The sequence below is a fragment of the Mirounga angustirostris genome, unplaced genomic scaffold (genome assembly GCF_029215605.1).
Source record: "Mirounga angustirostris isolate CCGP_5_RB_7025 unplaced genomic scaffold, mMirAng1.0.hap1 SCAF_5, whole genome shotgun sequence".
Taxonomy (NCBI): Eukaryota; Metazoa; Chordata; class Mammalia; order Carnivora; family Phocidae; genus Mirounga; species Mirounga angustirostris.
In genome coordinates, this window is record NW_026991713.1 from 60,118,486 (window position 1) to 60,132,124 (window position 13,639).

The 13,639-nt window shown below is 39.4% G+C and overlaps 1 protein-coding gene across 6 annotated transcripts in view; it reads left to right on the forward strand.

Moving 5' to 3' along the window:
- The window catches only part of LOC123843696 (cyclic AMP-dependent transcription factor ATF-7), an 89,708-nt gene that overhangs the window by 22,615 nt on the left and 53,454 nt on the right, over positions 1-13,639 (forward strand). The window lies entirely within an intron of this gene.

The window sequence follows — 13,639 nt, forward strand, 5'->3', positions numbered from 1 at the left end:
TACGTTTACAATATACTTTATTGTGAATGTCTCGTTGTGAATCAAAGTGGCTGTTTTATCACTAAGGCAAAGAGTTTAAAGCCGGTATTTTACGTGATCACTGGAGGTAATCAGATCAGAGGATTTGCAGTGTGTAAATCCATGTTATGAGGAAGTGTAGGCACTCTACCGTAATGAAATCTGCCTTGCTCTCTTTCATATTGTTATTCTACCAGTGTTTGTTTCCCAACACACAGTGTTGAGGAATACATGTTGCTCTCTCCTGCTTTCTAAAGCTATCCATCTAAATATAAAACAAGTTTAGAAATATCTTTTCCTCAGCCTTCGTGGATATAAAAGTGTGCTTAACATATTTAGAGTAGGCTGCTGAGAATGTACCTGTTCATCGTGAACCCCAATTTGTTGGAGTCTATTGGATTTTTTACATAAGAAAAAAGTTTCTTTGGACTGTGGATCCAGAAAATCGTTGGTAGGTAAGGCAGATATCTTTCTATCTAGGAAATACAAATCCAGCATAGAACCTGAGATCTCACAGCAGTATATAAACTACAAGATTTCTCAACTGTCTTCCCTTTCTGACACCATGAAATGCCTTGTTGTGTGTCAGCTGCCATGTTATTGTTTGCATATGTGTACCTTATGTGTCAGATATTTTTCATTATATGCTTTTTTAATAAAGTAATTTTGTTGAAACTGCCTTTTTACACCCCCCCCTCCATTTTGTACCTTCTTAACTTCTCTTCCTAGACCCTCCCCTACTGCCATGTTCCACAAACGATGAAGAAAAGCATACAAAGGAAGTTTTATCAGCCTTCATGAATTGATTTTATGGAACTGAGGGTTCAGTTTCTGTTCAGTTAGGAATATGCCATGTGACTGCCCAGTGACACTTACTGGTGGTATGTGAAATTGCAGACTAGTTCTATTAAACATTGTAAATACTTAAGCAGAAAGAAGAGAGTTAAGTTCCAGAGATTCCTAAGAATTGGAATTTGAGAGGTGAATGAGATGAGAGTAGTGACAAGGAATAAGCAGAAGGAGGATTCCAAATTCCAGTAAACACTGAAAATTTCAGAAAAGGCTAAAAAAGCCATTGCATTCTGAAGTATTCAGCATTGTAGGGTATATTTCCTTTCTTGTCAGAATTTTCAACGTTATTGTTGACTGTTTCCCCCCATGTGATTTGTGTTTTATTTTACAATAGAAGCCACTTGGGAAATTAGGGTAAATTTGTTTCATTTTTCAGACAGCTGTATTAGAATACATATCTGAACCTGATCCCTCCAAATTTTTGTGTGTGGATTTGTTGATAATACTATTTACTGTGATTTCCATAATTGATACCTGGGACCCTTTTCACTTATCTCCATTTTAAAATCTGCATTTTGGGTGAAAAGATTTATTTTTCTCATACTTATATTTATTTTTCTTCATTTACTGTTTAAGCTTCTCAGTGCCCCTCTTATGTTTTATGCTTAAAACCACCTAGACAAGGACTTAAAGAAATTAAAATGGATTATAAAATTAAAGGAATAAACTGGGAAAGCATCTCTTAAGCTCCCTGAGGAAGAAAGGTATAAATGGGTTTCTTTAGGCCCTCTCATCAGAAAAGAGTAATTTTCACTGAAATTTGTGAGATCCCAGAGGATTTTGTGTTTGTTTCTTTTTGTTTTGCATTTTTTGGACTAGAGGTGGTAAAAACAGTAGGGCCTTTTTACTTTGGTTCCTTTTGTATTGTTGGATACTGTTTATCATAAGCCTCTTCCTTCCCCTACTTCTTCCTCCCATTTCTGAATTGTTTGCTGGTGTTTTGGTTGTTCAGATTCGTTACAACCTCTAGTGTTGGTCCTGAAGGCTTTTCTCCCCCTCAGCGGATATGGAACTCAGGGAGATTGCTACCTTCTTTTGGATTCAAGTTACTTGTTTCATAGAAAAGGATTGAAAGTAGCATCATTCATTTGTCCCTTTTCCTCCTTTGCATGTCAGGACTTTATGGTCAGGTAAAAATTGTAGTTCTGTAGTTATATTTAGTCACCTTCCAAGTTTCTCCCAATATCTAGTGACAATTAACTCTAAAGTGGGATCTCTACAAGATTTACTTTACTATGATTGCTTTCCATTATATGAAATAGTAGAAATCTGGCAGGGAAGATAAATTTGGGAAAGCAAAACTACCCTTGGCCTGTCATCCAGCTTTCTTATATCCCTTGAAAATGGTTTCATCCTGGAGCCACTTGAGGCCTTCAAGCTATTTATAATCCACTGTCATTGATTCAAAATTTTTATTCCAGACACAGTAGAATAATTTTTTAAAAAAGCTACGTAAATCCCAGTAGTGGTAATAAGGACCATGATAATTTTTACAAGACATGGTTTAGAACTTATTGCCGTAGAAGCCTCAAAAATCAGTGGTTTCTACCACTTAGAGGAAGAAGGAATGAAAGCAAATTAGAATTCAAGAGACTGATCCTTAAAAAAACCAACCAGCAGAGAAAAAGTATAGGAATCTTGCATTATTTCAGTATCTGTTCTCTGCTCAGACTTTACCCTATGTACCCCTAAACTCAGAAATCATCTTACGCCTTAATATTAAGGGAAGGTGAAAGGAAAATTCACCTAAAATAGACTAGTGGATTATGCTGTCCACCATATAATCAAAACCACAGGGCTTTCAATGGATACGTAAACATGTTTTGGTTGCTAGGTCTTTAATGGCTGTTATTTTTGGATTCTGTTCATGATCTACTTCCCAACAGTAAGTCTGATGTGACACAGCTGAATTCTAAATATGCTGCATGCACTTTTTTAAAAGAAAGATGGCTGCTGAACGTTGTATTCTTTGCTTTTTTTTTTTTAAGATTTTATTTATTTATTTGAGAGAGAGAGAATGAGAGAGAGCACATGACAGGGGGGAGGGTCAGAGGGAGAAGCAGACTCCCTGCTGAGCAGGGAGCCCGATGCGGGACTCAATCCAGGGACTCCAGGATCATGACCTGAGCCGAAGGCAGTCGCTTAACCAACTGAGCCACCCAGGTGCCCTATTCTTTGCATTCTTATCTGAAAAGACAGATGATAGGTGTTTTGAGCCCTCTCATCCCTATTCTCCTGTTGAGACCCTGTTTCTCTTGAGGCCTCATCACTCTCATGAAGAGGAACTTAGGGAAAGCAATATTCTTGCTAATACCTCTCTATGGAATGTGGTAGCAGGAATAGTTAATAGAGCTGCCTCCAGAGAATGGGTTAACGTTGTTAAGGCAACAGTACCCCAGATACCCTGTGGCAAAGGGTTGGGTTGAATTTGAGTGGTTTGGGTTTTTGAAATGTTTATAAGATAGCATCTAATTAAAACCATTGTGACTATAAAATGGCTTTCCTTCTGTGTTATTAAAATTAGTTTGGTGCTGAATTTAGGTAGTCTTTTGTTTTTGATGCTTTGGGGAACATTTTTATTTAAAGGTGGATTGTAAAATTGTTCTATTGTTTGTGGAAGCAGGGAAAACTATAGTTGACCCTTGGCCAATGGAAGGATTAGGAGCACACGGGGGAGTTAAAAATCTGCATATAACTTTTGACTCCCCAAAAACTTAACTACTAATAGCCTACTGTTGACCTGAAGCCTTACCAATAAAACATAAACAGTTGATTAACCCATATTTTGTATGTTATATGTACTATATACTGTATTCTCACTTTGGAGTAAGCCAGAGAAAAGAAAACGTTAAGAAAATTGTAAGGAAGAGGGCGCCTGGGTGGCTCAGTTGGTTAAGCGACGCCTTCAGCTCAGGTCATGATCCTGGAGTCCCGGGATTGAGTCCCACATCGGGCTCCCTGCTCAGCAGGGGGTCTGCTTCTCCCTCTGCCCTCTTCCCTCTCGTGCTCTCTGTCTCTCATTCTCTCTCTCTCAAATAAATAAATAAAATCTTTAAAAAAAAAAAAGAAAGAAAGAAAATTGTAAGGAAGAGAAAATTTATGGTACTGTGCTATATTTATCAGAAAAAAAAAATCCACGTATAGGTGGACCTATGCATTTCAAACCCATGTTGTTCAAGGGTCAACTAGTCTATGTTTCGACAGTAATCTTGAATTTGTAAATGCGGTTAGATAACTTACCTTTTGGACACTTTTTGCCCAGTTTTTATTACTAGGAGTCAACAAATTCCGTATTCCTGTACCTCCCTCTCGGGAACATGACACTGTTTTGCAGTACAAATCATGCAGATTTAAGTAGTCCTTCTGGTTACCATAACTAAGCCTTTGAGCAGAAGCTGATCATATAAGCTTATTACCTAGAATATCTGTTTCTTTAAGAGCAGGAACACAGTTCCTCTGAGGAGATACTTCTAATGAACAGGATCACCCCATCATTAGCCATTGAGGAAGGTTTTGGTCATAACCACTCTGTATCCACTCTGTCCTTTTAAGGAAAAACGCTTTGATTGTTTCTCTGTCCAGTGTGACCTGAGGGGCTGTTAACTCTTTTTTTTCTCCCTAAGGATATCTACTACTGGATCTTTTCTTTTCCCAGAGGACATTTAGGTACAGGTTGACGTTCTGCTCATATCTATCTGAGACGTGAAACACATAACTAGCTCATATAGACCTCCAGGGCCTGCTTTCCCTTTCTGAGGCCAAGAATAGCAGTAGAGCCCTAGTTGTGGTGGGATTGAGGGCAGCTTCTTGTACCTCCTTATCTTGTCATATAATAGGAATAATGTTTATGGTGCTGTAGTCCTGGCTTCACTTGGCATTTAACCAACCTCCAGTGCTGTTTATTGCTTCGTATCCTCTGCCTCCATGAACATTATCCCTTAAATCTCTATTGCTTTGTAGTATATGAGGCAACAAATAGCTTCTATGATTGGTTAAATGCTGGCATGCTACAAAGGTATATGTTTTATTGCCTATGTAACACAAGTCTATAGAGATTTTTTTCTGTTATCCCAGCCCTCCCTTTAAGTGGGCCATACTGGTACTATGGGACTCTGGATTTTTAATTCTGTCCCTTTGGCAAGTTTCCCTCTTACCTGGCATTAGCACAAAAGAAAAGAAGGAAGAATGGGTTGGTGCCGATGACTAATTCTTTATGTCAAGAGAGCATCTTGAATTAGAGAATAACCAGGAAGAAATGGCTCTGATAGGTAAATGCCATTTATGGTGGTATATGCCATCTTTACATGCTTCGACAGGTGAGGGCAATTTCAGGCAAACAAATAAGCCTTTCTTCCTCACCCCCTGCCAAGAGTTTAAAAAAATTCAAATTTTTATTTAATAATTCATATTTCATTCAATAATTCATCCAGTTCCCATCTGGTAAGAGTGCCTGCATGCTGTCAGGCAGCTGAAAATACACTGCATTATACACAATTAAGCCAAATGCTAACCTTGTTTTTTGTAATAATATGTTGATTTTGCAATAACTTTCAGTCCACTCAGAGTATGTACAGTTTTATGAACCCTTGTGATGGAAGTAGACCATTGAGGAAGGATGTAATCGTGTGGACAGAATTGGGACTAAGATTTTTTATAATGTAAATATGTTAAGAGCAAGGAATTAAACCTGTTTTTAATGTCCGATCTGGCACTCTTGACACTTGCCTTTAGAAACATGTGGTTGGTGATTTTAGCTTTTTATGTTACCATTATTATTATGTTACTAAGAACATAGTAGATTAAAAGCATCCCTGCCCCAGTCTGCCGGGGAGTGAGGATGGCGGGGTGGGGGGGTGCGGGGAGGCTGTATGAACCTAATTAGAGCTATACCCAAGAAATTAAGATGAAATTTTTCAGTTATTCACTCTTGTTTTCCTTGGGTATGACTTAATATTTGGAATGGGAGCCCAGAAACTGTTCTCAGAGCATTCCTGGTAGGAAAAAAAAAATCCTGTATCTTTGTATCTCAGTTCTTCCTAACTCAGGAGAGAGGCTGTTTCCTAGTCCCTTCTTTTATAAAATGCCGAATTAATAAAGTGCCTTCTGGATCTGGGAGCCTGTCCTTCGTTAGTCCCTCTTTTGCCTCCCCTGCAAAACCACATATAGCTAGGTTGTTAACTTACAAGATATTGTCATCATTATGTAGAATTCATCGTTCTCTTATCGAATACTCTTCCAGCTAATGCGGCAGATTGAAGAACAGCCAATGTGTTCCCTCTTTCTGGTTAGCGTGTTTCTTTAATGCAGATTGACTTGCTCAGCAGTCGCATTTTGTCTGAAGCTCTTGTTAGGGCCTGCTCTGTATGTGGATTCATAACACATCTGTGTGTACATCTACAGTGCTGTATAAATAATAATAAGTAATCACCAGATGGCCTATAACTGCTCCTCTGGACCCGCTGGGTCTTTTGAAGCTGTTAGTAAAGTCTTCTGGCGTTTTGCTGGGGGAAACTTGTCATAGATTTATTTCTAAAAAAATTCAAACTCACAACTGGGTGTTTAGGACTAGATATTGCTGTCTGTGTTGTAAATATTTAACAGGCTTTGTACAATGACAAGTAAAAGCGCCATTACTAACCACACACAGTGGCTATGGAGCTCTTCTTCCCTCCCGGCCATTTAGAAAGGAAACAAAATGCCGATAAATTGTGCGTTATGAACAAGGTGCAAGTGATGCTCTCTGGAAGCTCTTTCATAGGAGAGGAAAGAGAACTTCAATGTTCTGTCAAAGGATGTAACCGGACAAACTTAAGCTTTTTAGCCATATGCCAGTGACTTATATTAAAACACAGTGTCCTTTTTAAATTGGCTTTACAGTATAAGAGAAGCCCCTTCATTTGGAGTTAGGGAAGAGCCAGGTTTTGATCTTAATTGAGTCTCTATAACCAAATGATAAACCCCTTTGAAAGGGTTACAGTTGCAAACATTAGTAAACACTTAGCTAAATTTCACTTAGTCAGATCTTTAGACTTTTGGTTTTGTCTAAAAATTTAGGATATTTATTGTTTGCCAGTGTTATTTATAATGCAGAATGTCTTTATTTTTGTCCTCTTTTCATTTGTTTTTGTAAAAGGGGTTATATGTTTTGTTTTTTTGGGAAAAAAATCTTATTCTGATTTTCTGCTTATAATTTTCTGTGCTATATTTTGCTATTACTACTGCCCATGCTCCAGTTCCTGTTCCAGGGTATTTGCTCAGTACAGCAATGAATATTTTAAAAAATCAAAATAGAACTGATTATCTCTAAATTTTAGTGTTTTAAAATAGTTGTTTATTATAAGATGAAAAAGATTTCAAACAAATGGCATATCTTAACTCTCAAGCCTAGTTTTCTTTTGTCTGTTGAGGGTTGAATCTATTTAACCATAGAGGGACTGTCCTATAAATCATAGCATGTGGCTGTTACTTTTGACTTAGGATATGTAGAGAGCTTTTCTCCTTCAAAATCTCATCTTGAAGAAATGACATACAAATTGTGAGGGAGAAATGCTGCTATTAATAGTTTATTGTCACTAGAATTTGCTTTTAAATCCGTCAAAAATTATCAGTTGAAGGATAAGATTTCAAGAAGGAAAACATTGTGGAGAAAAGATGGAAGGTTTGGGGTTTATCTCTTTTTTTTTTTTTTTAAGATTTTTAAAAAATTTATTTGACAGAGACACAGTGAGAGAGGGAACACAAGCCAGTGAGTGGGAGAGGGGGAAGCAGGCTTCCCTCTGAGCAGGGAGCCCGATACGGGGCTCGATCCCAGGACCCTGGGATCATGACCTGAGCCGAAGGCAGACGCTTAACAACTGAGCCAAACAGGCGCCCCTGGGGTTTATCTCTTTGTAATTGTGTTTTTACTTTGAAATTTCTTTGTGCAGTGAAATACACCACCTAAGATTGTGCTTTGGTAAGAATCTGGACTATTTGCAATCGCCATGTGAAAGTACAGAGAGAAATGAGAATGAATTTTGAAATTAGCCCATTCCCAGTCTGGCACACCATGTGCCCTGTGTGGCTGCTGATTCTGCCAGCAGATTGAAGAGCCGAACCAACTTCTGCTCTAAAGACCAAAATTGCCAGCCATCATTCCAGCTTTTGAATCTCCTTGCTCACATCGATGATGTCAGATTTTGAGCATAGTTCTGTCTTTAGATCCCAGGTGGAAGTTGCAAGTCCCTGGGTTGAAGGAAAGAGTTCTTCCTTTTTGCCTTTGAAAAACTTAGGTAGCTCTGCAGGGAAAGTCAGCAGAATAAATCTGCAATCTTGCCGTGTCCTTTGAGTCATTGTGGAAAGCTGAGTGCTCTGTTCGGCATTCGGCAGATTGGCTGTCAGAATTGCAGCTCCACTTATCAAAGACGTAGTCTCTTGAAGAGCCATTTATGTTATTCCAGAGAGAAATCATCCTGTGGCAAAAGGAACACCTCGTTTCTCCTCCCAAGGGTCAGATCTGCTTTTGATACTGGGCAATTATCCCTTGATTTTCCTGAAAAATGCCTCAATTTACCATAAAGATTGGCACCAGCACAGGTTGCAGACTTGGTTACAATGACAAGCTCTGATTTCTTAGCCACAGGGAGAGGCATCAGGGTGACACTTGTAAGTATGCCAGAGGCTTAATGGTGGTAATCTCAGTACCCCTTATAAGCTTCTCTTTCTCTGAGGGAGGTAATATTTGCTTTAGTTTTTTTGCACACCAGTCACTATAAAAATGATGTGAGAATTGTCTCTCTCTCTCCTTCCCTCACTTCCTCAAGCCTCTTTCCTGGTCTTTAGTTATCATCCTGTCTAGTTTGTGATTAAGCGCTATAGTCTCATTTTTTACTGTTTGCCTTCTTCTTGTACCGCTTATCTTGGTTCTTATTAGTCATTGTACCTGGTGGGGATTATTAACCAGTGTTTCCTCTAATTAAAAATAATACACTGTTCTTTGTATCAGTTTTACGCTTACAGAAAAATTGAGTGGAGGGGTGCCTAGGTGGCTCAGTCGGTTAAGCATCTGCCTTCGGCTCAGGTCATGGTCCTGGGTCCTGGGATCAAGCCCCGCGTTGGGCTCCCTGCTCAACGGGGAGTCTGCTTCTCCCTCTCCCTCTGCCCATCTCCCTCGCTTGTGCTCTCTCTTTCAAGTAAATAAATAAAATCTTAAAAGTTGAGTAGAAAGTTCTGAGAGTTCCCATATACCCTCCTTGTTCTCCCCTGCTACTTTATCTTGTTTTTTTAAGGATTTTGTTAGTTTGTTTGTTTATGAGAGCACAAGCAGGGGGAGCAGCAGAGGGAGAGGGAGAAGCAAGTTTCCCACTGAGCAGGGACCCTGATGTGGGGGTTGATCCCAGGGTGCTGGGATCATGACCTGAGCTGAAGGCAGACGTTTAACAGACTGAGCCACCCAGGCGCCCCCCCCTGCTATTGTATCTTATGTTAGTGTGGTACATTTGTTATAACTGATGAGCCAATATTGATACATTAATATAACTGAAGTCCATAAGCTACATTAGGGTTTAATCTTTGTTGTACATTCTATGGGTCTTTTTTTTTTTTTTTAAGATTTTATTTATTCATTTGACAGAGACAGCAAGAGAGGGAACACAAGCAGGGGGAGTAGGAGAGGGAGAAGCAGGCTTCCCGCCTAGCAGAGAGCCCGATGCGGGGCTCGATCCCAGGACCCTGGGATTATGACCTGAGCTGAAGGCAGACGCTTAACGACTGAGCCACCCAGGCACCCCCATTCTATGGGTCTTGACAAGTGTATAATAACATGTACCCACCATTATTGTATCATATAGAGTAGTTTCACTGCTCTAAAAAATCCTGTGTTCCACTTACTCATCCCTCCCCACTCCTACCCCCAATACTTGGTAACCACTGATCTTTTTTTATATATATATATATTTAAGATGTATTTATTTGAGAGAGAGTGTGAGTGGGGGGAGGGGCAGAGGGGGAGAGAGAATCCCAAGCCGACTCCCTACTGAGTGCAGAGTCCTATGCAGGGCCCAATCTCACAGCCCTGAGATTATGACCTGAACTTAAATCAAGAGTTGGATGCTTAACCTACTGAGCCACCCAGGCACCCCACCACTGATCTTTTTACTGTCTCCATAGTTTGCCTTTTCCAGAACGTCATATAGTTAGAATCATGCAGTCCTCTAATTCTTTAAAGTTGTGAGCAGATAACCATGTGATTAGGAATAGCTGGAGAAAGGGGGAGAGAAAATTAAACATTTAAGGTCACAGCTCCAAGGTCCCTCTAAAAGTCCCAAGAATCCCTCCAGGGATATTAAGGTGGCAGCTTTTCTTGTCTTCTGGGAATCTCTCTGATGTTAAAAGATTTGGCTTGCCTAGAGACAGTTTTACCTGTTCTAGGTGTTGGGAGCAAGGGCAGGATGAATATTGAATGGGCTATATCTGGGGAGTGAAGCTGAGCAAAGCAAGAAGTAGAGCCCATGATCCCTTTTCCTTTGATGAGGTTGGGTACAATAAAGTGTCCTTTCCATTCCTCCCATCGTCAGCCTTATATGTGACTGAAAAAAGTCAGTGCAATTTAAAGGTAAGGAAGAAAGATTGCCTATCTTAAAGTAATTCTCTGTACTTCTACATTAGAGATTCATGTAAACTAATAAGTTGCTAGAAAAGTATTGGAGCTGTCATTCACACTTTAGTATAAATCAGCTTATCCACAGATGTAATATTGGCTACATAAAGGAATAGAAGTTTGTATTTGGGTTAGGGGATAGTAGATGAGGACTGGCTTAGGTGAAATGGTTCCTGAGCAAAGGAGACATGGCAACTTATGAGGATGTCAAAGATAAACAAATTTATTTCTTAGTTTTCTATTGGGCTATTTCAACTTCCTTCTATTAGAAGCTAGTTGAGAGGTATAAATCTTAAGAAGGGCCCTAATAAACGCTGGAAGCAACTTAATTCTTTTTGGATAGAAAGATATTTCCTCTTTTTCCTGCCCTGGAAAATTTATATTGATAAAATATGAGGGAAGGAGAGTGAACTGATTTCTCTAGTTCTAGGATTCAAGCTTCCTATCTACTTAGAATTCTAACTCCCTAGTATTGGGTAAGATTTCTTTTCATAGAGATAGTCATTCGTCACCTTCTAGACTTGGGTCCAGTCTTGGCCTCAAAGCTCATTTAGTTTATCTCTTGTTGAGCTGAATTGACTCTGGTAAAATGAACATTAGCCTACAGAAGGCTCTATAACATGATGTTCAGGATTAATATCAATTAGTGCAGACCAACAGCTCAGGTATACATACATACACATACAACTTAGAGGAAATGTTATGTTAATATAATGTGAAAAATTATATTCCACCCAATGATCAGATGGGGGGAATGGGAGAGAACAAAATACAAAGAAAATTGTTTAACTTTATTAATGTAATAATAACAGCAACAGCAGTAATACAACAGCTAACTGAGCTCTTATGTACTGTACAAAAGTGCTTTATAGATACTATTTTACTTAATCCTAGAAATCCCCTGAGGGAGGGTATTATATTATTATCCCTGTTGTACAGATGAGAAAGCTAAGGCTCAGAGAGACTGAATTAACTTGCACAAGGCCACACAATATTTTGTGATGGAGCTATTACACAAACCCAGATAGATTCCAGATTAGCACTCTTAACTACTAGGCTAAATTGGTTTCTTACTATTCTCCCTATACATGTAAATATTCTCATCTAGCATAGGGGGAAAAAAGAGAGTAAGTAGTTTTTTGGTAAATGGTCCCAGTGCAATCAGTTAAGTAAGTCCTGGCTATAGTTTATTACTGATCTAGGCATTTGGCTGCTATACCAGAGAGAGCTGGATCTATAACTGAGCTTGACCTGTACAAAAAGATAAGAATTCTTACTCACATGAAGGAACCTCTCTGCAACTGCCTCAGCCTTAATCTGGAATGGTTTTTTATCTGCCTGGGAATGCTGCTGAGATGTGGCTAGCTCTCTCTGAGGTAAACAAACACTTTTGTAGCAGGGACATGATTTTAAGATGAGAAAGAAAATGAATTCTTGACCAACCAGAAAGGTAGGCAGAACCAGAAAACTGGGACATAAAAATCTTGACTTTAGCATCCTCCACTCATAGGCCCAAAGAAGCATTATGGTGTCATCTTTGTGAATTCTAGACTGGGTTACTTCCTGATTCACATTCCCTTCTTCCCATTCTTAGTTTTATGCCTGTAAGCTCCCAGATGCAAATGGTATCTTGCTTTGTGTAGAGTCACGTAGTAGTGGGGCTTTGGTTATTAGTGGCTGCCATACTGTTTGTTAACAAGAGGACATATAGCTAAGGTGGGATTAGGGTATGCCTAGAAGTTGGTTAACGGTGTAGTGAGATGTGTATTCTATGTGGTGACTGCTAGCTTGTTTATCCCCTGAAGTTCTGAGCGTACAACTGCGTGGAAGGTCTTACCTGTTGAATAATAAAATTCTTCTCTACTCAGATCTTACATCCTCTTCTTTGATTTGATAGCACTTCCACATGTCTGGTCTTCCTTTTCCCTTGTGGTGTATTAATGCTGTGGACCTCTCATTTATCATTAGAAGTGAAAATCTGTGGCTTAATAGATATATGGAAATATTTACGTGAAATAATTTGTGATAAAAATATGTGGAAGTACACAAAGGATTGAAAGAGATTGGAGAGTCTCGTGGTTGATATTTATAGTACAAGTGTTCTTTGTATGTTTTGTCTGACTGTCTTTATATTTTATTGCATGGCTGCTTAAAATATATATTTTCCTTCTTGATTCTGATAATGATTCATTGTATAACTGTGGACTATGTGAAACTAACTCTGCATTCAACTGCAGGAAATATCCGACTGAAGTCTTGTCTTTTCTACCTCTGACCAAGAAGTTAAATTCTTGGCTTCAGAGCTGAGAACGCCTTATTGGGCAAGGTCACAGACTACCAAAGTGATCACTCTAGGTGTCAGAGATCCCATTTGTTTATTTTGCTGGGTGCCTCTGACACCAGTTAGTTGTGTGTATGCATGCATGTCCGTGTGTGTGTGTGTGTGTGTGTGTCTCTCTCTCTCTCTCTCTCTCCTGCCAGGACGTCTTATAAAACTGTAACTGCAGAGAAAAGGTGATTCAAAGCAGCAGCCTATCAGAGACTACAAGCTTGACTCATAAGAGGTTATCAAATAGATATTGGCAGCTTAATAGGGTGGGTGATTTTTTTTTAAGGCCTGCATTTTTTTTAATTTAAACAATTTTTTTTTACTTTTTAAAGGTTTTATTTATTTGATAGAGAGAAAGCACAAGCGGGCGGGGAGCTGTAGGCAGACGGAGAGGAAGAAGCAGGCTCCCAGCTGAGCAAGGAGCCCGACATGGGGCTTGATCCCAGGACTCTGGGATGATACCTGAGCCTAAGGCAAACACTTAACCGACTGAGCCACCCAAGGCCTGCATTTTTTTTTTTTTTCAAGATTTTATTTATTTATTTGAGAGAGAGAATGAGAGACAGAGAGCAGGAGAGGGAGGAGGGTCAGAGGGAGAAGCAGACTCCCTGCTGAGCAGGGAGCCCGATGTGGGACTCGATCCAGGGACTCCAGGATCATGACCTGAGCCGAAGGCAGTTGCTTAACCAACTGAGCCACCCAGGCGCCCAAGGCCTGCATTTTAATACTAAACCTCAGTTACCTCCTTTTTGTGTCTCTGTTCTCAAGATCACTGACCAGAGAAAAAAAACAAAAACCAAGTA